At 37.8% G+C, this 22,567-nt stretch overlaps 1 protein-coding gene across 2 annotated transcripts in view; it reads right to left on the minus strand.

The window, feature by feature from the left end:
* ldbr (lariat debranching enzyme) overlaps positions 1-22,567 on the minus strand; it is a 43,090-nt gene that overhangs the window by 16,966 nt on the left and 3,557 nt on the right. Inside the window, exon 1 of one of the 2 annotated variants that reach the window (XM_090380999.1) lies at positions 9,656-9,826. The exons of the other annotated variant lie outside the window; for it this stretch is intronic. The gene's annotated coding sequence lies outside the window, so the exon portion shown is untranslated. Of the gene's footprint in view, positions 1-9,655; positions 9,827-22,567 lie in introns of those variants that run through there. 2 annotated transcript variants of the gene reach the window in all.

The following is a 22,567-nucleotide window of genomic DNA, read 5'->3' on the forward strand; positions in this document are numbered from 1 at the left end:
TGTTCTTGCCAGCTCATTTTCCCTTCGCATTTCTTGAAATACTCCATGTAACGTACACTTTAAAGTTAAAATATTAAGTTGCTACTATTATAAAAATAAAGTTAAAATATTAAGTTATTACTACTATAAAAATTATATTTCTGATAGTTATATAAAAAAAAAAAAGGTGTATTTTTGTTAGCTTTTGGAATGTAACACCCCTTTTTGTACTGGTTCTTATTTCCATATAACACGGTTTCACATTACACAAGATTTTGTAAGAACCAAACTACCGTGTTATATGTGTGTGTGTGTGTGTGTGTGTGTGTAAGAGAAAATGTAGTTTTGTAGCTTTTGTGAATTAAGCAAAGATTTATATGATTTTTAAACTCAGTGGTCTTGTTTCTTGCTATAATAATAATTTTTAAAAAATTAAGAAAAAACAAGACTTTTTTTTGTGATTTCAACTGAAATCAGTGAAAAACATAAATAATTATATTTATTTATTTTTATTAATATTAATAAGTATAACAGCAACAAGACTATGGTTTTACATTATAACTAAAGCCTGTGATCATGACCTTTGTCAAAAAGCTTTGTCCACTTTAGGATAGCATCATAATTACATAATACATTAGTATTTTTATTTAATGATGCTAATGTCTTTTTTCACTTGTAAGTATTGGTTGGTGATTTAATGTATTTTTGGGGCCAGATTTGAAGCTCAAATTATTGATGCCAGATATGTTGGATCATTAATTTCCCTTCGGATGTAAAGATACATTTAAGTAATTTTACTAAATTCATTTGTATAATCGAGTGTGTCGATATAGGAGCGTTTTACAAGAAATTACTAAGGTAATCCTCTTATTCATTTTTTAATTAAATTTTTATATTATGACCTGGGTTCAAGTTGAGTATGCTTAAGTTATATTCAACTGTGGTGAAGAAATACAGTACTTAGTACATGAATTTCCTCCCTAAACTATAGATTACTTTGCCTAGTCATTACAATTATTAATATAAAAAAAAAAAAAAAAAAGCAAGGGTTTTTAGGTTATTATTTATACAGGGTGTTGTTTTGAAGGTCTATCAATAATTAAGAGGCATCTACAAACTTATTTTTAAATTTAGGTTAGTTTCATCTGGACCTTTTTTTTTTAGCTACATCATATCTAGATAAAATTTGAATTTGATGCTAAATTTTGAAGTATTACTGTTTAGATTTTATGATTTCTAAATTAAAATTCTGCCCAATCAATTGCCTTTTTCTCAATGGAAAATTTTTTCCTCATCTTTGATATGCTTCTGAAACAAATGCATATATCAATTTTGAAAAAAAAAAATATAAATATAAATTGTAGCACGACATGTAAACAACTGCACTCGCAGCCAGCAATTCAGTGTTAAACAAGTAGCAAAGAGTGAACATCACACAGAATTGTTGTTTGTTTTAGTATTAGCAGTGGCAAATGATGCAAGAAAGCAGAATCTGATGCAAGCTTATACAGAATCAGCAAAAAAAAATAAAAACTTCCCACATCACTTATTCACATGTATGTATATATTTGCATAAGCACGCAGAGTGGCGGATGTAGAAAAAAAAATGACAGGAGGGGCACCATTTTGTGCCTTGTTTGTGTTCAAACAAAGCACAAAATAATGCACAGAACAAAACAAATACGACACTCAAATGTAATGTAACTGGCAGACACAGGCACACAGCTAAACTCTGAACGAATTTGAAGTAAGCATTATGTACGATCAAACTGCGTGACGCCTCGAACTAGAATGGCAATCACATCAGCATCAGTGTTGCTAACTGTAGCAGTTGAAAATAGTTGAGCCACAATGCAAAAATAGATAAAATCCTATGTTAACAATGAAAAAAAAAAAAAAAAAAATTTTTTTTTTAGCTAAAGGGAATTTAAACAATTGGTGTATATTATCTGAAAAACGACAGGTGGGGCACATGCCCCTATGCTGAATCTGCCTATGAGTACGCATATACAGTTACAAATAACACAGTTTGTATGTAAAGCCAACAGAAAAAATAAGTTCCAAATAAACATCAACTGAATGATTATTAATGTATTAAGATAATAAAAAAAATAAAAATGTAAAACATTAAAAATATACAAAAAATATTTTAAAAAGTAAAAAGAATAAGCAATTAACAAAAGTACTGCTAGGCCTACAATCTAAAATCATTTTTATTAATAAATATATCCACTTGATACTTGTTAATCAGCTTCATTAAACAAAATAAGGGGCTTGAAAAAAAATAATTATAAGGAAGAAGAGGCAAGGAAAAGGTGGGGTGAAATCTGGAGTTAAAATGGGAAAGTAAAAAGGCACAATGAACAATAGTGAATCAAAATTTGCCTTTGGCCAGCGGGTGGTTGGTTGGTGGAACCGACTTCCATCACTTGTTGTTGAAGTTGATAGCCTAAACAAATTTAAAGCTCAACTGGACAGGTATTTCGAACGAACGGAGGGGTGAAATGGGAGAGGGTTTTTTTTTTTTTTTTTTTTTTTTGGCTGATGCTGAATAAGCTTGCTTTCTTGCATCATATGCCTCTACTAATGCTAATGCTAAAATCAATGCAAATCACACACCAAGAATACACAAGAGAAAGGGAGCAAATTTTAATGAGTGCAGATAGAAGTATAATGCCTGTGATGAAGCCAAATTTACATAGAAATCAAAGAAATTTTAGCTGACCGGGCTAGCCGAGTGGGTAAAGTACCTGCCCGGCAACCCAAAGGTCACAGGTTCGATTCCCGCCTCGGGCTTGGATCAAAGTACTGCAAAAACCTTGGGAGGTGCAATATGGCCTCAGAAGCCGATGCACCAACAACTACCAAATCAAAAAAAAAAAAAAAAAAAGAAAAAAGAAATTTTATTTGGGTACTCAACATTAAATATATTGTTGGTAAGGAAGCCAAATGATGTCTCAATAATCCAGTCCAGGAAGAATAATTTGCTTGGATAGCATCAAAATAGCAAAACCTCCTCTAAAGGAAGATGCCAGAATTACTGGAATTAAATGCTTAGGGAAGAATGATATTAATACGGGAAGAAGGATGAAAATCCTAACAGAATATAATGCCTAGGTCTTCAAATTGGACAAAAGATTTAATGGAGCTACCCAAAACTAAATAATCAAGTAGTATTGGTGATCTATGACAGCACTTAGGATAAAACGTGTATAACTTACATTTCTTCATATTCAATGCCATATTATTGACCAGCTTGGAATACTTTCTAAAGCAGACTACATTAGCTGGACATAAGACAAAGTGAATCACCTGATAAATCTTCCAATCATCAGTAAACAACTGTCAACAGACACTGGCATACTGAAGAACAGCAGATAAATCGACAAGATGAAAAATGTATATCCCAGTGGAGGACACCGAGAGACACCAGACAAAGAAGTAAATGAAAAATACCTTCAATGACTACTTTGTCAGGCCAATCAGATAATGAATTTACAATGCAATTTAATAAATGTAAATATAATCCACAAGATGAAAGTTTATTATTTAAAACTGTTGTATGTACAGAATCAAAAGCACATGTAATATCTAAAAACAAGACAAACAAGTTAGTGCAAAGCATCGTTTTAGTTTGTAGTAAATCACCAATGTAGGTGAAATGGCATTGTTTTTGTTACATCTCATATTGTGAATGCCTTCACAACAAGTTGCTGTGATATTGCACTACCCCAAATAAGCAATGCTTCGCCAGTAGAGAAGACTAATGTTACTTATTCTCAGCAGATACCACCACCCAGATGGCACCGTTTTGAAGCTCGTTGACTTCTCATCAGTGGGTGGGTAGGTACCCCAGTGATACGAGTGACAATCCAGTTATGAAGTACAGTCAGTCCTCGTATAACACGATAGTTGTGTTCCTAGAAACCCTCGTGCAATGCAAAATCATGCAATATAAACAAAACAGGCCCTATGGGGAAAATAGGGTTAGGTGCTGACCACCCAAGATTGGACACACATTTGTAACCAAAACATAATAAATACCAAACACAATAAATAATTGTAATAAAACACTTACACAGTTGAAAAATGTAAAATTAATAATTTAATCATTTAAATTTAGATTCTTACCTTAAAAAAAATGAAGACAGCTTGAGGGAAAGGGCTTGAGAAAGGGTTGAAGCAGCGGAATTATGAGGAAAGTGGTGGCAGGTTGTCATCATTATCGAAACTGTGAGTGGAGGAGATGCCAATGAGGACTTTAGACGAAATATGGTCACACCAGAACTACAGGGCTGTGGCTTATTTTCTGTCTCTTTTCATAAAAAGACATCTAGTTTCTGTTGTTTCGCAATCTTCCTTCTTTCACAAAGCAGCTGCTTATATGGCTCCAAAGCAGATCGAATTGTATGAAGTGCTCTTCTGCTTCTTTCTGCATTATAATCGTTATCTTCTAGTCATTGCATACTTTTCTCAAATGAATTTAAAACTGAAAATAACTCTGAAGTAGAAAGCTGTTTTATGGTGGCGTTAAGGCATTCAACTTCATCATCTTCCACCTGCCCTCCAGCAACAAGTTGTTGCAGTTCTTCAGTTGAAAGTTCTTCTTCATGAGACCAAAGCAACTCTTCTAAATCTTCTTCCTCCAATTCCTCAAAGTCAACCTGCTTTGCGAGGGCAACACAATGTGCTTTTAATTTAGGAAGCTCGTTTACAGGATCAAAGCCTTTAAAATTACGAATAAAATCTGGTAAAAGAGGCCACCAAACACCATGTAAGCATTCTTTTGTCACTTTGTTCCAAGCCTCCACAATTATGTAAATTGCATTCTTTATGTTGAATCGTTTCCAGAAGTCTAACTGTTGATGCATTTTCACCCTCTGTTTCTGCTATCAGCATCTTAAATGTGCGTCTTGTGTAATAGTGCTTAAAAGCAGCAATTACTCCTTGGTCAAGTGGCTGGATAAGAGATGTTGTGTTCGGTGGTAAAAACAGGATTTTAATGTTTGGTGACAGTTCAGCAAGGGTTGGAGGGTGACTTGGTGCACTGTCCAAAATAATTAAAATCTTAAAATCCAAATTTTTCTTTTTGCGGTAGCTTTGAAACATCCTCAAACACATGTAGTAGAAGGTCAGTGAAGATCTGCCCTGTCATCCACCCTCTTCTGCTGTTCCTAAAGTAAACACCCAGGGTAGTCCTTACGATCCCTTTTAACGCTTGTGGATTGGCTGCATGATAAACAACAACAGGCTTCAGTTTCAAGTCGCCACTTGCATTTGCTCCTAACATAATGGTCAGTCTATCCTTAGCAGCCTTGAGCTCGTGCTTCCTCTCTTGAGATATATGTGTGTGATGGCATTTTTTTCCAATACAGTCCAGTTTCATCAAAGTTGAAAATTTGGTCCAGTGTATAGCCCTCTTCCTCAATTAGGTTTTTCAGTATCGGCAGAAATGCCTTTGCTGCTGCTTCATCTGCAGCTTCACCTGATAATTTCACATTATGGAAAGTGTGACGTTTCCTGAAATTACTGAACCAGCCACTACTGGCAGTAAAGAGAGGCACTTCTTGAGGGTTTCCAGCTTTATTTCTGAGGTCTTCAAATATTGCCAATGCCTTTGCTTTTATCGTAAGCAAACTTGTTCCTGATCTCTTCTTTGTTTGATCTTCTATCCAAACAGATAAAAGACGTTCCATCTCTTCCAATTCTTTGTGTCTTGATCTAACTGATTTTGTTACACTTTGTGTTGTTCCTGCTATGAAAGTTGCTTTTATTTTTTCTGCATTCTTTCTAATTTCTCAGTGTTCCCTCATTTAAGCCTGTAGCATGCACAATATCGCACATTCTTTCATTCCGCTCAAAGCTTTTCACAATTTCATACTTTTCTTCTATCGATATTGCTTTTCTTTCTCTGAAGTATTTTCACCAGAACGCTTCCTTTTCACACTTTTTTCAAGTATTTTACTCATTTTTTTCAGAATAGAGCACAAGTATAAAAAGAACAAAAATGAGGAGGCAAGCTTGATATACATAAATGCACAGCGAACAAGTAGCAACTGAATAAACGATGTAGCACCCATGTAGAAACTGAATAAATAATGCAATAAAGGCAGAAACACACTATTCTCACATATTACATGCTTATGTTTTACTAAAGCACATTTCTGGAGGTCACTACCATAAAACAATAAAAACAATTTGCAGTTTCCAGTTTATTGCGGGTTCCTGCTAGTGGAGTTTCTGTGAGTCTTTACATTATTATGTGAAATGTGTTTCCCCTTCCACGAACTCATAAAAACAAATAAATTTTCAGAATCTTCTCTTTGTTCCTACTGTGTTGTGTTCAGTTGGGGTGATTACCACAGTCGCTACCCTTGTAAACACAAAGGTGAATCGTGCGTAAGCGAATTACGTCCATGTTATATGCGACATCGTTCCCCTATTTATAAATCGTGTATGATCGAATTTGTGTAGTGTAAACACGCGTTATACAAGGACTGACTGTATAACTCCACAATATGGGAGATGCCAGATAGTGTGTGATATAAAGACTAAAAAATATGTTTAGAGCTGAAAGCCTCAGACTATGGGAAATTTACGAGATGAAACAGGTTAGTGCCAAGCATCATTTTAGTTTGTAGTAAATGGCATGGTTTTTGTTACATCTCATATTGTGAATACCTTCAAAACAAGCAGTCATGATATTGCACTAACTCGAATAAGCAATGCTTTGCCAAGTAGAAAAGACTAATGTTACTTATTCTCAGCAGATACCACCATCCAAACGGCACTGTTTCCAAGCTGTGTCTTCTCACCGGTGGGTGGGTAGATACCCCTGTACAATGAGTGACAATCCAGTTATGAAGCATAACTCCACAATATAAGAGATGCTAAACATTGTGCAATAATAAAGACTAAAAATTGGATTTAGGGGAGAAAGCCTCAGTCTACAGTAAATTTACTAGGTGAACGAGTTAGTGCCAATTATCATTTTAGTTTGTTTGGTTTTTTTTTTTTTTTCAGGAGCATTAGCAACTAAGGCCATATTGCTCCGGGATATGCGGTGGTCATTCCCTGACCTTTCCGCATCCTCCGTATTTGGTGGTGACAGGCTCAAACCCCAGTCTAATCAAGAAGCGTGTGCTACGCACTGCTGCTCCTTCCCACCTGGCTACGGAGGCACCCATAGTTTGTAGTAAATCACCGAAGTAGGTGAAATGGCATCATTTTACATACTTTGGTGATTTTCTGAAAACTAAAATGATGCTTAGCACTAACTTGTTCGTCTAGTAAATTTCCCAGTCTGAGTCATTCAGCCCTAAACCCATTTTTTAGTTTTTATTTAAAAACAATTAATCCGACAACCCAGGTACAAATTTACATGAATAAAATGAGAGAACAGAGCTATGTTTCACCTCATAGTCCTAAGACCTCTGAGGCATAAAACCAAACATTAAAAATTGTGGATAAAAGGATGTAAAAATAGACTTGACTTTTAAAAATAGTCAACTCAAAGATTCTTGCCCTGATGTTAATTATAGATATTAACATCATTACACAATTCAATTAAATTGAGGAAATCTTTGAATGTTATGAACTACAAATAAGTAGGCACATGTCATTATCATCAGCACATTAAGGAACTGAAAAAAATTGCAAAAAGGTTAGCTTTCTGATGCACGCATGTGGAACAACCAGAATTTGATTCATGAAAGAGTTGTGATACGACTGGATTTAGTTATGTTTGATAAATGTATTCCTGTCAAAATGATTAGCTATAAACTCCCCTGATTTATGTGATCAACAAGAGTATAAAAAAGTTATGGGAAATTCTAATTTTTATATAAAAGCTACAGGCTTTTTCATAATAATCTACAGATACAAAAAATTCAATATCTTTTATAAATTATAATTAAAACTTTAGACATTAGCTTAGAGGCCACTGGCATTTTATCATGAGCTTGGGTCTGATACTGTTTCTTTACTGACCCTCAAGCAGATACCACACATACTCTTTAAAGAGTACAATTACTATTTTTACATAGTTGCTACTTTTGTACTCTACACTGTTTGTTAGCTGTGTTAGGTAGTGTTTGCTTTTCCATCTTTAAAGTTGCTAGCTCCACTGAAAATGGTAAAGAGAAACTTTTCCAATCAATGGCAGATCTTATGCCCCTGGGGGAAGGGGGTGATAATATAAAATAATTATACATGAAGCTGTTTACATTTATGTAAATATAATTATTACAGTACAATGAATAGTTCTCCATTTGTGCTTTTTTTTTCCTCATTTGCATATCTGGCATACCTACTCTCATGGTTCCACAAGAGTAGGTATGCCACATATGCAAATGCACTGTTGCATTGTTGTCCATAAGAGGCCATAACCTTCGGATTAAAAGTATAACATTGCAGTATGTGTATTCCCTGGCTTGAAGGGCTACACACACTCTAACAGATTAATGATAGCCACAGGCAGAAGTGAAAGTGATTCTTTTACTGCTTCTATTGAAACATGCAGCAGCCTGGAAAGCAAGTGCAGGGGATTTCAAGGCCTGGGTCATCATGAAACAAGGAAATACATGGGCTGTGTTAGGGAAACTAAGAGTAAGAATGGGTGCAAGTACACCAATGCTAGGAGCATAGTAAATAAATTCGATGAATTTGAAGTGCTGGTCAAGACATCAAATGCAGATATTGTGGGGATATCAGGGATGAGGTGACACTCACATATAAGAGATGAAGTGTAATATATATATATATATATTTTTTTTTTTTGGCTGATACCATATAAGCTTGTTTACTTCATCGTTTTCCACTACTAATACTAATCAGCTTGGTTGAACTTAACGTTATGGGTAAACTTTATCACTACATTGCGGGCATGGCCAAATTCAGGAAGGATTCAAGCAAAAGAAGTTACTTTATGTTATGTTATTTGGTTTTTAGGAGCATTAGTAACTAAGGCCATATTGCTCCGAGGATATGCGGTGGTCATTCCCTGACCTGTCCGCATCCTCCGTATTTGGTGGTCACGGGCTCGAATCCCGGTCTAATCAAGAAGCGTGTGCTACGCACTGCCGCTCCTGCTCACCTGGCTACGGAGGCGCCGCAAAACAAGTGTGGGTTTTTAATAGCCTTGCATTTTTGGCTAGTGAAAAAAAAAAGGTTAAATTAGTTTACGACAGCAATTTGGGAAGGATTCAAGCAAAAGAAGCCACTTCCTCCAAAGGTGTACCCATAATCGGAAGGATAACCATGGGTTTTTCTGCTACTAATATTAATTCATTCACTGAATAAATGGTAGAGGAATCGCCATGAAATGTCTGAAAATTATCTTCATAACTTCAAAATATTAAATGCAGATCTCGCCCTCTCTCCTTTCCTACTCAGGTTGAACTGGTTAGATTTTTACTATTTTTCACTTCGATTTACCCACACACTATGCCGCTAAAAAAAGAACTTAGTTATTTTTTCAAGATAAACGATCCTTCAAAATGGCCATCTACTATTTAACAAAAAGCAAACAAAAAAAAAAAAAAAATCTTTATTTCTTTATCAACGTAAGTGAAATACTAATAACAATAGAGTAAAGGTGGAATTAAAAACATCAGAAAATAATAAATTTATAGATTAATATATATATATATATATGCAAATAAATGACATGACCTACCTGATTCCTGTTGGCTAACAGAAAGCATAACGGTAACGAGGCAGAAAAACAAATATACACATAAAAGCGGCAAACTTAATAAATAACAGAATGGCAATTCTGACTGGAAACATTAAGATTCCTGAAAATCTAAATAACAAAACTATTATTAAAATAGTTCTCACACATACGACAAAAACAGCAAACTGCAACACACACACATCAACTGTGAGCGCCCTCTAATAATAATAATCTTTACTGTCCGTTGTAAAATTTTAATAATTATATTAATAATAATAATCCCAATTAATATAATACTGTAATATTAATATTATTATATTAATAATAATCAATATAATAATAATTATTATTATTATATTAATAATAATAAAAGTTGAGTACTGTACGTCAATAAGATAAATCGGGAGACTCAGAACAAAGCCCATTTGAGTCTTTCGATGGGAGGAAAGGTAACAAATCAAGTTTGAAATTAAATGTTTAATTATTAAATAAGAAATAACTAACAATTCCATTTGGAAATAACCCACAACGGAAACTACTCTTTTAAAGTCATGATGAAATTAATTATTCAGTTTACATGTCGCACAAATCATATTTTTGCACAAACACATTTTTCTTGAAATAAGTTGCCTGTATTCTTGGTTTTGTTACCTCCTTTGTTTGTGACTAGAGGTATGCCTTTTATGGACAGGTAACACATTATTATTTTTATTATTAGCCATATGGTGCAAGGAAGCCCGAGGCTTATGCTGCACCAGCCAGAAAAATTCCGAAGTTACCCTAAGAGAGAGGAATCACCAAGAAGGAGAAGAATGATGATACCCAGCTCAGGACCCTGGGAGTGCCAAACCCATGCTCGCCAGATTTGAGCCCCTGGGGCATAGTGTGCATAGTGTGCCAAGTATTAGGGTCAGGCGCCACCTGTGGTTTCCCACATCTGCGCCATATGTTCGCTGTGAAGGAATTCAGTACTACTGTAAATTCCAGAAAAGTGAAGTGTGTTGTATATGACATATTGCGATAAGTTCTGTTGTGTGTCCTGGCATTTGGCCGCAGGGCCCCTGGTGGAACTCCACGTTGCCCGCACACACCACTAGGAGGTAGCCAGTCTGCCCATTATTCTCTGGCTTGTCTCCGCCAGGGTCGCCAGAGCTTCCTGGACGGAGACAAAAAAAAAAAGGTAGAGTCGGGGAAGTACAGACTGTACGCAAGAAAGGAGGGTATAGCTAGAAATATGGAGGATGTAGGCGAAGGTATCCTCCAGGTTATCAATGGAGCAATAAGCGCCATCAGTTGAAAGGGGAACCCGGGAAGGACGATAAATAAGACAGCAAGAGAGCCGTGTGCAAGTTGCCACTGAGGAATGAGAAGGTCCATACGCCAGTTGATCCTATCCAGGTTAAGATCGATTGGCCAGTTAGGTTAGGATCAGATGTTTGGGTTGTTCCTATTTTGTGTTGGCAATAGGGTGCTCCGTCTTGTGAAGAGGGCTTGTGCAAACTTGGTAAACTCATAGTAGTAGTTTTCTTCTGTGATGAATAAGTGTTCATTTCCTTGAGGGTTATCTTGTATACGAGTAAACAGGATACTGCGGAGGTCTTCATAGTGTTGACAGGTATACACTAGATGGTTCCAGTCTTCTATTTCACCACATGCACAGTAGGGGTTGTCAATGATTCCCATAGATGTTAATTTATGGTATATTGATCCGTGTCCAGTAATGAGGTAGCTGGTATAAAGACCAGGAGAAAACCGATTTGGAGATTTAGGAAATACGGCATTCACATACGGTAGAAATTTCTTGGTGATTGGGCCCTTGTCGGTAGCAGCCCATCTGTCCTGCCAGGTCTGAAGTAGTAGGATGGCAATTTTTTTCTTTTCCTGCCTGATTTCATTCAGGTTATTGATGGAGTGTCCAAGGATAGTTGCTGGTATACCCCTGGATAGACAGTAGTGGAGGCCCCTTCGAAAAACCTCCAGATCAAGCGGAAGGACGCCCGCAAGAACCTGAAGGGCTGGGTTGCTAACTGTGCAGCATGCCCTTGTTATAGTAAGAAGGATGGTGCGCTGGATAGTTCCCAGTTTACGTTTGTTGTTGTAAAGAGTTGCCCTGCAAAACCAGACCCCTGATCCATAAGTTATGAAGGGAAGGCAGATTGATTTGTACAGAATCTTAAGGGTGAGTCGGTTCAATCCCCAATCACGACGACTCACCGGTGCAATGAGTGCAGTGTAGTTTCTCACTTTCGCGTGGAGGTGTGCAAGATGCGGAGAGAAAGTGAGCTTAGGGTCAAGTACTATTCCCAGTAGTTTTAACGTAGGAACTAGCTTGACGGTTTGGCCTTGAAGTTTGATAGTGGGGTTTCTAGTAGGCTGCAGTGATCCCTTCAGAAGAATGGATTTTGTCTTTTGGGGTGAGGGTCTTAGTTTGTGTAGGGCCGCCCAGTTCTGAAGGATTTGAAGTGCCTGGTTTCCTCTGGCTTCCAGAGAAGCTCTGCTGTCAGCCTCAATCGAGATGGTCACATCATCAGCAAAGGCTTGTAGAGCTACAGGACCTAGGTCCAGTTCAAGGAGCTCATCCAGGACAATGTTCCACAAAAAAGGACCAAGGACTGAACCCTGGGGGCAACCTCTGCAGATTGACCTGGTAATTCTTCGGTACGTTGAGGAGATTGTAATTTTCCTATTTGATAAGTAGTTTTCGATGCATTTGTATAAATTTAATGGAATATTTGTTTCCCTAAGTCTGCGAAGGATACTTGCCCATCAGAGCCTGTCAATGCTCCTGCGAAATCTATTGCTATTAGTAGTATTTGGAGGTAGAAGTTGAGACTGCAGAGATGATCCTTTGCAGTGCGTCTTCTGTGCAACGCCCCTGTCGAAATCCAAACTGGAAGTTGGACTGGAGCCCAGGTTTGGGCTCCAGTAATGGTCTTGGAGCCGTACTAGGAGTAGTCGTTCAAACAGTTTACTGACCATGGATAAAAGGGCAATGGGTCGATATGACTCTGGTTGTTGGAGCGGTTTAGACGGATTTTTTAAGATCAGTTTTATATTGGTGTTTTTCCATTCTTCTGGGAAAGGTCCATGGGACAAGCACTTATTGAAGAGGTCGAGTAGAAACTGGATGTTAATTTGGGTGGTCTTTTTAAGGACTTCGGGTTCAATGAGGTCTGGTCCGGGACATTTCCTCTCTTTCATTTTGGTAAGAGCCTGCTGCAGTTCATCGGTGGTAAATTGGTTTTCTACAGCATTGTTGAAGTAGATGTTGTTTGCCTGGCATATTTCTTGCTGTTGTACTGTCAGAGGACCAGTATCTGTACCAAAAAGTGTGTCCAGAATATTGGCCATAGACTGCTCCCACGATGTAGTCATAGTGCCGTTTGGTGTGAGAGTGGATTGGATAACCTGGGGCAATGGAAGAAGTAGACAAAATGATTCTTCTGTTTAGATCTTCCTTGAATTTATTCAAACTACCAACTTCCAACAGAAGAGATGGAAGCCGGACAAATAATCAGCAACCTGCTGAGTGAAGGCAAACTTACGTGCATCTATCCTGCAACCAGAAACGGATTAAGGTCGGTTGAGGCCCTGGGGGAAGAAGAAAATATTGGGCCCTTTTAAAAAAAGAGAGAGACAGGGAAAATAAAAATACATGTTAACCATTTTTTTAAATGAATAAAAAATATTATGTACTATTAATGTTTTATTTCCAATAAAATTTGAATATAATATATGTATAATATAATTAATAATAGCATAATAATAATCACAAAATTTTTAACTAATAGTTGAACATATTAGTTTAACTATTAGTTGAACTAATATGTTCAACTAATTTGTTGGGGTTTTGCGTGGGCCCTTCAGACGTCGGGGCCCAGGAGGGCGCCCTTGCCCACCGTTAAATCCGCCTCTGCCTGCAACCATCCTGGAACCACCATTAATTCTAAATCCTGAAAAATTGTGTTATAACTTGTGTTTTCCGGGAATCTAAAATTCCAATTCTTTTTTCGATGATGACACACTGATTGACAAAATAAATAGTAGGTGAGACTAGCAGAGGTTAGTGCGGGATTTCACAAAGGAAAGAACAACCTCTCATCCAACAAACCGACATATCAACAGGTTGAAAATCTTTCGTCGTATACGCTATCGTAGGACCAGATTTCACTTTTATCCAAAGGATTAAATTACAATTTACCACCTCGAAAACTACCTAAAAAACAGTGCGTAATTGACATTGAATTTGGACTACATAATGTTCCACAAAAAGATTTATTAATTCAACAAATTAACCAGGTGGTGAATAACATAAAATAAGGACATTATTATTCAGAGAGCTGATAAAGGAGATACAGCGATAATACTCAATAAACCTGATTATATTAATAATTTAGTTATATTAAAAAAAGTAAGAGACTACCTCAATCTTTTTCGTAGAATGCCTCCAGTCATTTCTCTCAAAATATAACGAAAAATATAAGATGAAAAAAACGAATTAATGAATTCCCTCACTCATAGAGTTACGACCAAATTCGATGAGCAACGGAATCGAAAGCCAAGAGCCCAAACCCGACCCCGAAACACATCAAACCACCACAACAAGACCATGAGTGTAAGAAGACATTGTGTCAAAATAAATAATTAAAACCGCTTCCGATAATAAATAATTAAACTCACTGTTGAAATCACAATTAAAAAGAATAAAATCACGATTGCTTTTTCAATCTCTGTTACTATGCAAAAGGCCAAAAATGTGTGTAATGTTATGTTTGTGCAGTGTTTCTGTTGCTTCTGGACATTTAGTCACCAAGAAGGCGATCACCTGGAAAGCCTGTCTAGTCTGTCTACCCCACAGGGAGGTAGGCCATAACAAAGCGTGAAACGTGGTGTACCACAGGCACTGCCATCATTGTGTACCCTAATGAGCGAAATCCCGGCCCCACTGGAGGTGGTTCAATACAAGTGGGCGATTCCCACCAGGCTGGAGAGGGCTGTGATTATAAACACTCTGCTACCGCGCAGACCCTAGCATTAGCATTAGCATTAGTAGAGGCATTCGATGCAAGAAAGCAAGCTAATGCAGCATCAGCCAAAAAAAAAATAATAATAATAAAATAAATAAATAAATAATAACCACTTCCACTTCACCCCTCTGTTCGTTCCAAATACCTGTCCAGCTGAGCCTTAAACTTATTTCGGCTATCAACTTCCACGACAAGGGATGGAAGTCTGTTCCACCAACCAACCACCGGCTGGCTAAAGGCAAATTTCCGCACGTCTATCTGACATCTGTCTTTCCTCAATTTGAATTTAGGCCCTCTCAGGTGATTATTCTGAGAAAGAGGAAGAATCCCATCAGCATTGAGCATGTTCAAACCATTCAAGACTTTATACACCTCTATCAGATCACCTTGCTGGTGCCTAGACTCCAGACACTGTAATTTGCAAAATTTAAGCCTTTCTTCATAAGAGCACTCCTTTGTTCCATTCACTAATCTTGTTGCCCTTCTCTGTACTCGTTCCAGCATCTCTACATCCTTCTTGAAATGAGGCCTCCAGGCCGGTATACAGTACTCTAGGTGTGGCCTGACCATTGCCTTATACAAGGGAATAATCACCTCCTTTTCCCTGCTAGAAAAATTCCTATATATAATTGACAATACACCATGAGCTACTCTTGCAGGACGTCTGCACTGCTCAGAGAACTTCATATCTGCCGGCACAACTACCTCCAGGTCCCTTTCATTCTCTACCACTGTCAGTGTAGTACCACAGAGTTGATACGTTGCTCTGGGGTTGCTGTTTCCCATATGGAGTACTTTACATTTGTCAATGTTAAACTTCATTTGCCACCTCTCAGCCCATCTGCTCAACCTTTCCAGATCCTGTTGCAGCAGCATAGTGTCAGTACTGTCCTTGACAACCCTGCCAACTTTCGTATCGTCTGCAAACTTGGACATTAAGCTTGATATACCATCATCAATATCATTTATAAATACAGAAAACAATAATGGACCCAACACTGAGCCCCGAGGGACTCCACTAATAACATTAGTCCACGATGAGCAGTGTCCATTGATTACCACTCTCTGTTTTCTCCCCCTCCACCACCCATTTTTCCATAGCAGCAATTTGCCTCCAATGCCACACTGCTCCAATTTGTGCAGCAGTTGTCCAGGTGCAACAGTATCAAAAGCCTTTCTAAGATCCAAGTTTATAATATCAAAGTTATTCCCTGCATCCAGTTCTTTTGTGACTGCATCATAGTATCCAATCAAATTGGTCAGGCAAGTCTTCCCCTTAACAAAACCATGCTGTGTCCGAGCTATAACTGAAGTCTTGTCTACATGAACCTGCAGTGCTTCTTTAACTAGTGCCTCCATTAATTTTCCTGGAACAGAAGTTAAACTCACAGGTCTATAATTACTTGTGTCAGCCTTTGATCCTCCTTTTAGAATTGGGGTCACATTTGCACATCTCCAGTCCATAGGTACCTCACCTGAGTCCAAGGAAGCTCTCATAATTATGGCTAAGGGTTTTCTTACTTCCTTTGCTGCCTCCTTTAATATAACCTGATAGATCTCATCCACCCCAGGTGTCTTTCTTGTGTTTATCTTCAGCAATTTCTCCTCCACTTTACTCTCAGTTATTACAAGATTCTCTAGCTTACTGCCAGAGTTGAATACACCGCTGGCATTCCCCTCGCTGAATAACTCCTCGTGTGTGAATCATCGATGCAAAATATTCATTTAGTTTGTCAGCTGCCTGAGCAGGATCATCAACAGTTGACCCATCGATATCAAGTGGACCAATCTGATTCATTCCCTTCCTTCTAGAGTTTACATAAGCAAAGAACTCTTTGCTGTTTTTCTTTGCATCCCTTGCCAAAGATTTCTCGTAATCTGCCTTCGCCTGCCTAACCTCCTTTGTAACTTGGTTACAGATCAACTTGTATCTATCATAGGCTTCTGTGTCACGTGTTAATTTGTATGTATCCCATGCATTTTTCTTCTCTGCCACATGTCTCATTAGTTCATCTGACATTCATTTAGGCCTAAACCTTGAACAATATTTCTTAGTTGGTATGTAAAGCCTAGTAGCTTCCAAGATAAGTTCTTTGAATGCTTCCCATTTTGTATTTGCTGTTGGTAACATTATCGGTTGGTCGCACTGTATAGAATTTAAATACTGTCTCAGTCCATCGTAGTCGTCTTTACGAAAGCAATAACCCTTCCCTTTACCCCCTTATGGTAGTTACCTCTTTGAGTAAATCCCACTTCAGCACACTGTGATCACTGCCACCTAGTGGTTCCTTTATCTGCAGATTCTTAATGCATGAAGAATCACTACTGATAATCAAATCAAGAGTATTACTCCCTCTAGTTGCCTCCTGAACATGCTAATATAGAAAACAATCATCCAATAAATCCACAAAAGCCTTGCTAGTTGGTGAGTGAACAGACCCCAAATTCCAGTCAATATCTGGGAAATTAAAATCCCCCATTATAAGACTCTCTGATTTACTGGTCCACCCTATTTCCCTGTACAGTTTCTTATTATACTCATCAGTATCATTAGGCCTATAGCACACTCCTACTCTCAATTTTGATCTCCCAATGCTTATGTCACACCAAACTGACTCGACACTGGACTGTCCAGGAATGTCGACTGGCTTCACTTCCTTGGATTTTATGTATTTCTTAACGAATAGCATAACCCCTCCTCCCTTCCTATCCTGTCTATCCTTTCTGTAGACATTGTACTCCCCAAATTCCAGTTCTGCATTCCTTATATCTGTGTGACACCACGTTTCTGAAATCCCAACAATATCTGCCTTTGATGTTTTGAGCAATACCTCAAATACATCAAATTTATTTACTAAACTCCTAGCATTGCTGTACACGCAAATATACATGCACCTGTTCTTTTTCTTAGCTACCCTAACACAACCCATGTGTTTACTTGTACCCCAATGATTCCCAGCAGTCTCTGAAATATCCTGCATCTTATTTTCCAGGCTGCTGCTCATTCCAATAGAACAGTGCAAGAATCACTTTCACTTCTGCCAGTGGCTACTGTTAATCTATTTGTCCTTGTATCCCCCCAATCTAGCAGTTTTCCGACCCACCTAACACTGCCTCGATAGCATCAGCAAACATTCTTGCACTCTGTCTATTTAAGTGTATCCCATCCCTGTAGAAGCAGTCTCTCCTTTTAACAAGTACAGACCAGGCTGAAAAAAATTCTACCCCTTGAGCCTTGCACAATCTTTCCAGGGCCAAATTGATCGACAGGGCTTTTATCATACACTCGCTCCTATCGTGTCTGTGCAGAATTGCAGACACTTTCAAATTCAACTCTAATCCACGGCTTTTTTTCAACAGTGACCTGTTCTTGTTAAGTAATTCCGCCAGTCTCCTACTCTTAATACCATTAGTGCCAACGTGTACAACTATATCACGTTTTGTGCCCTTAAAAGATGATATCCGCTCTACAACGTCATCAACCTTTGCCCCTGGCAGACATACCCATGGTCTTGTTCCACCTATCCTTTTTACAAAGTATGTTTCCCATTTCCCTGACAATAGAGTCACCAACAACTACTAGTTCCTTTGGGACCAGCGCATTCTGCCTTGGGGGGCTGCCGTTGTGTTGCGTGATGACCAAGTGCAAGCTCTGGGATGGGGTGGGCAGCTGAGAGCTTGATGGGCCCCTCACTTTTAATATTTCGAGGGCATCCACCCTGTCCTTCAAGCCCCCCTCAGGTCTCCTCTGAGCCACAGCACTCCCATTAACTTGAGCCTTTTGCTTTGCTGCTCTGGTTTGAGTCATGATTTCTATTTAATTTCAATAAAATTTCAATTTCAGTACAAAATTAAAACCCTATACTTTGTGGTTCATGATACTTGTGGAAAAGGATTAACAAAATCTATGCTAAAATATTAGAAACAAACAACATCGACCTAAGTAATTGCCGTGGGCTAGGTATGATAACGGTAGTAACATTAAACGTGATGGCGTACAATCAAGAATTTTACAAGAAAATAGAAGGGATTTTTCTGTCCCGTGTGCGGCGCATATTTCAAAAATCATTGCATCTAATGCAGTGCATTCTTCAACAGCAGCAGAATTATTTTTTTGAACTTACAAGGATGATACTCGATTTCCGCTGCTTCTCCAAGTAGATGGGATTATTATTATTAGCTAAATGGTGCAAAGAAGCCTGAGGCTTGTGCTGCACCAGCCAAAAAAAAAAAAAAAAAAAAAAAATTCCCAAGTTACCCCGAGAGAAAGAGAGAGAGAGAAGTACAAAGGAATCACCAAGAAAGAGAAGAATGACGATATTCAGCTGAAGACTCGGTATGCCAAGTCCATACTCACCACATGTGAGCCCCTGGGGGGCCGAATATTTTACAAAGCCAGGTAAAAATTACCGTGAAATCTCTACCAGAAACAAGATAGCAAGGAATGATAAAAGCTATTGAGGTGGTACGATATCAGTTACGGGATATTATAACTGCATTAAATGAAATCAAAGAACAAGCCAAAGGATAAGTTGCAAAATTGAAATGAATCACTGGCTTTTCATAGTGTTCTAAAATCAGAAAACTTCCTGTTTTTAATTGAAAGTGCAACACCTTGAAGGAATTCTCACTGGCGAAGACGGAAGCAGCGACATCGATGCCAACGCGGTAACAAATCCAATCTTTGCATCAGGTTTTAAAAGGAAAAAAAAATTGCTTGCTTAGAATTATCGACATTTATTGAATAAAAAAACATAGTTTAATTAAATCCCAACAGCACCATTTCTCTTCGGTATTATTAGCATTGCCAATTACGCTTCCGTCTGGAGAGAGGAGTTTTTTAAGACTGAAAACGATTAAAACATGTTCACGGGGAACAACTGGCCAAGAAAGAATTAATGGATTGGCTATTATGTTAATAGAACAAGGTAAAAAAAAAAAAAAAAAAAAAAAGTGCAGCCATTATCAATCCACTGCAGGATGGAAGCCTCCTCAACAATTCATGCTTAGAACAAGATGATGTACTAAAAAGATATAAAAATATCAGACGCTATAGACAAATTTATATCAAGTAATGATGTGAAAACTTTTATGTTTACATAAATAATGTACTAGCCGTTAAAGATTAAATAAATAATCATGATTTGAATAATTTTTGGGCGTTTCCTTTATTATTCAATTTTACGAATTCCATCTTTAATTTTTGGGAGGAGCCCCGATATGAACATTTCACCGGGGGCCGACAGAAGTCTAGGTACAGCACTGACCGGGGAACAACCACAGCCCTTGTAAACTTGCCCTGTGAGTTTCTGGAATGATCTGTATATATCAACGCACCATTATTGTGAGTTTCTGGAATGGTGCGTTGATAGATACAGATCTGTCAGAGAGATGGGTTTTAATGATGCATTGATGTTTGTTGGCAAGTTTGCTTTCCGGTGACGGCCAAGGAAGCTTGGCCACCAGCGTGAATCGAACGCCCCAACGAAGGCAACGGAGATAACTAGAAAGTATTTCTTATCTGTAGCTGCAGCAGCCGTAAGGTTAGTGACAAACAAGTTATTAAATCAAATCAAATTATTATATTAGGGTCACCCGTAATTCATTACATAAACTCGTATTTGTGTCTGTAAATTGCGCGTGTTCTTTGGTCAGTTTGCCTATTTTTCTGGACGAAAACACTGCAGTTTCTGAGGGTAAAAAAAATCTTGATATCTACGTCCGACACCAATTAACTCAGCCACGGAGTGAAAAAAGGCCATTAAAGTTCCTTGCGTCATCGACGGGATTAGAACTAGGGCCTTTTCCACGCGGTGTTGGGAGAATGGTGACGATACCACTGTGCTACTGCGCAGACGTTAGTGACAAACAACGGATTAGGCTTTATCCACGAACGGTGCAGTATTTCTGTGGAAAAAAAACCCATCCAGAAATAAATCTCTTTTAGTGGATACAATCGCTAGGTTTTATTTGTAAACCGCATGCTCTGATTAATGATTAGTTATGTGATCAGTGTCTCTGTTGATTGGTGGTCATGGGAATCAGTTTTAAAAAAATGTCCAAAGGATTTATTGTACAATTTACAGAAAATTATAAACAATATTCGTGTTTCTGGAAGGTGGAATCTAAAGAGTATACAAAAATTTAAAATCAAAAGCGTACGATAAATTAAGTAACTTAGTAAAATATGTATATCCAGCAGCAGATCCCAATTTCGTTGTGAACAATGTTATTGCATAAGTTTCTTTGGTAAGCAAATACGGTCCGTATTTGCTCACAAAATATTTAAAAAAAAAATGTTAGGAAATATAAACTAGTAGCAAATAAATAAATAAACAATGCTTAAATGACATTTTGAATTGATCAAAAATAATGACCGACAGTTCTGAAATGGCATTTTTTTTTAACTGTTCAAAACTAATAACTGATAAATTATTATTATTATTATTATTATTATTATTAGCCATAAGGTGCAAGGAAGCCTGAGGCTTATGCTGCACCAGCTGAAAAAAAAAATTCTGAATTACCCCGAGAGAGAGAGAGAGAGAGAGAGAGAGAGAGAGAGAGAGAGAGAGAGAGAGAGAGAGTCAGAAGTAGAAGGGAATCACCAAGAAAGAGAAGAATGATGATATCCAGCTCAGGACCCTGGGTGTGCCAAGCCCATGCTCACCAGATGTGAGCCCCTGGGATTAATTATGTCATATTTCATGTAATCTTGTTTTAATTCTTCATACAAAACTCTACGTGTTTCAGGAATTAGTTAACTTAAAGTTTGAGCAGCAATTCCTAGTGTGAATTTTAAATCTTCATAAGATCGTCCGCTTGCTAAAAATATTAAACGTTCGTTTGAGTGAATAGTTTCAGTAATATTGTTTTTTTTTTTTTTTGCTGAACTGCACTTTAACCATTTCGAACAAATAATGATAAATTCTTTTGCTCGTTCTTAAATAGTTCTTGAAGTCATCGGTGTCATGCTCTTTCAACTCTTTTAAAAGTGCTACCTGGTTATACTTGCTGCCTAACTATGAACTTTTTTTTTTGTGATCTTTTATAACATTTAATAAACGACATTAAACGTCATACGACTGGATGCAAAAAATAATTTTGATATCATATATTTGGGTTTCAGGAAAGCTTTTGACACTGTTGCGCATGGAAGACTACTGTACAAATTTGAGCAGAATGGTATTAAGGGTAAGTTGCTACAATGGATAAAAGGATGGTTAAGTGGGAGAAGACAGAGGGTGGTAATCAATGGGTGCTGCTCTTCGTGGACTAATGTTATTAGTGGAGTCCAACAGGGTTCGGCGTTAGGTCCACTGTTGTTTTGTATATTTATCAATGATATTGATGAAGGTATATCAGGCTTAATGTCGAAGTTTGCAGATGATACAAAGGTTGGCAGGGTTGTTAATGACAGTAGTAATGGCAGTGTGCTACTGCAACAGGATCTAGATAATTTGGGCAGATGGGCTAAGAAGTGGCAACTGAAGTTTAACCTTGACAACTGCAAAGTACTGCATATGGGTAGAAGTAACCCCAGAGAAACGTACCACTGTGTGGTACTACACTTAAGGTGGTAGAAAATGAAAAAGACCTGGGAGTAATTGTGCAGTCAGATATGAAGTTTTCTGAGCAATGCACACAGGCTGCCAGGGCAGGTCATGGGGTTTTGTCAATGATATATAGGAATTTTGCTAGCAGGGAGGAGGTGATTGTCCCTCTGTATAAGGCAATGGTCAGGCCACGCCTTGAGTACTGCATACAGGTCTGGAGGCCTCATTTTAGGAAGGATGTAGATTTCCTTGAGCGTGTACAGAGAAGGGCAACAAGATTGGTGAGGGGAACGAAGGGATCCTCTTACCAAGAGAGGCTTAAGTTCCAA

The sequence above is a fragment of the Mastigoproctus giganteus genome, chromosome 9 (genome assembly GCF_048544385.1).
Source record: "Mastigoproctus giganteus isolate SK-2022 chromosome 9, ASM4854438v1, whole genome shotgun sequence".
Taxonomy (NCBI): domain Eukaryota; kingdom Metazoa; phylum Arthropoda; class Arachnida; order Uropygi; family Thelyphonidae; genus Mastigoproctus; species Mastigoproctus giganteus.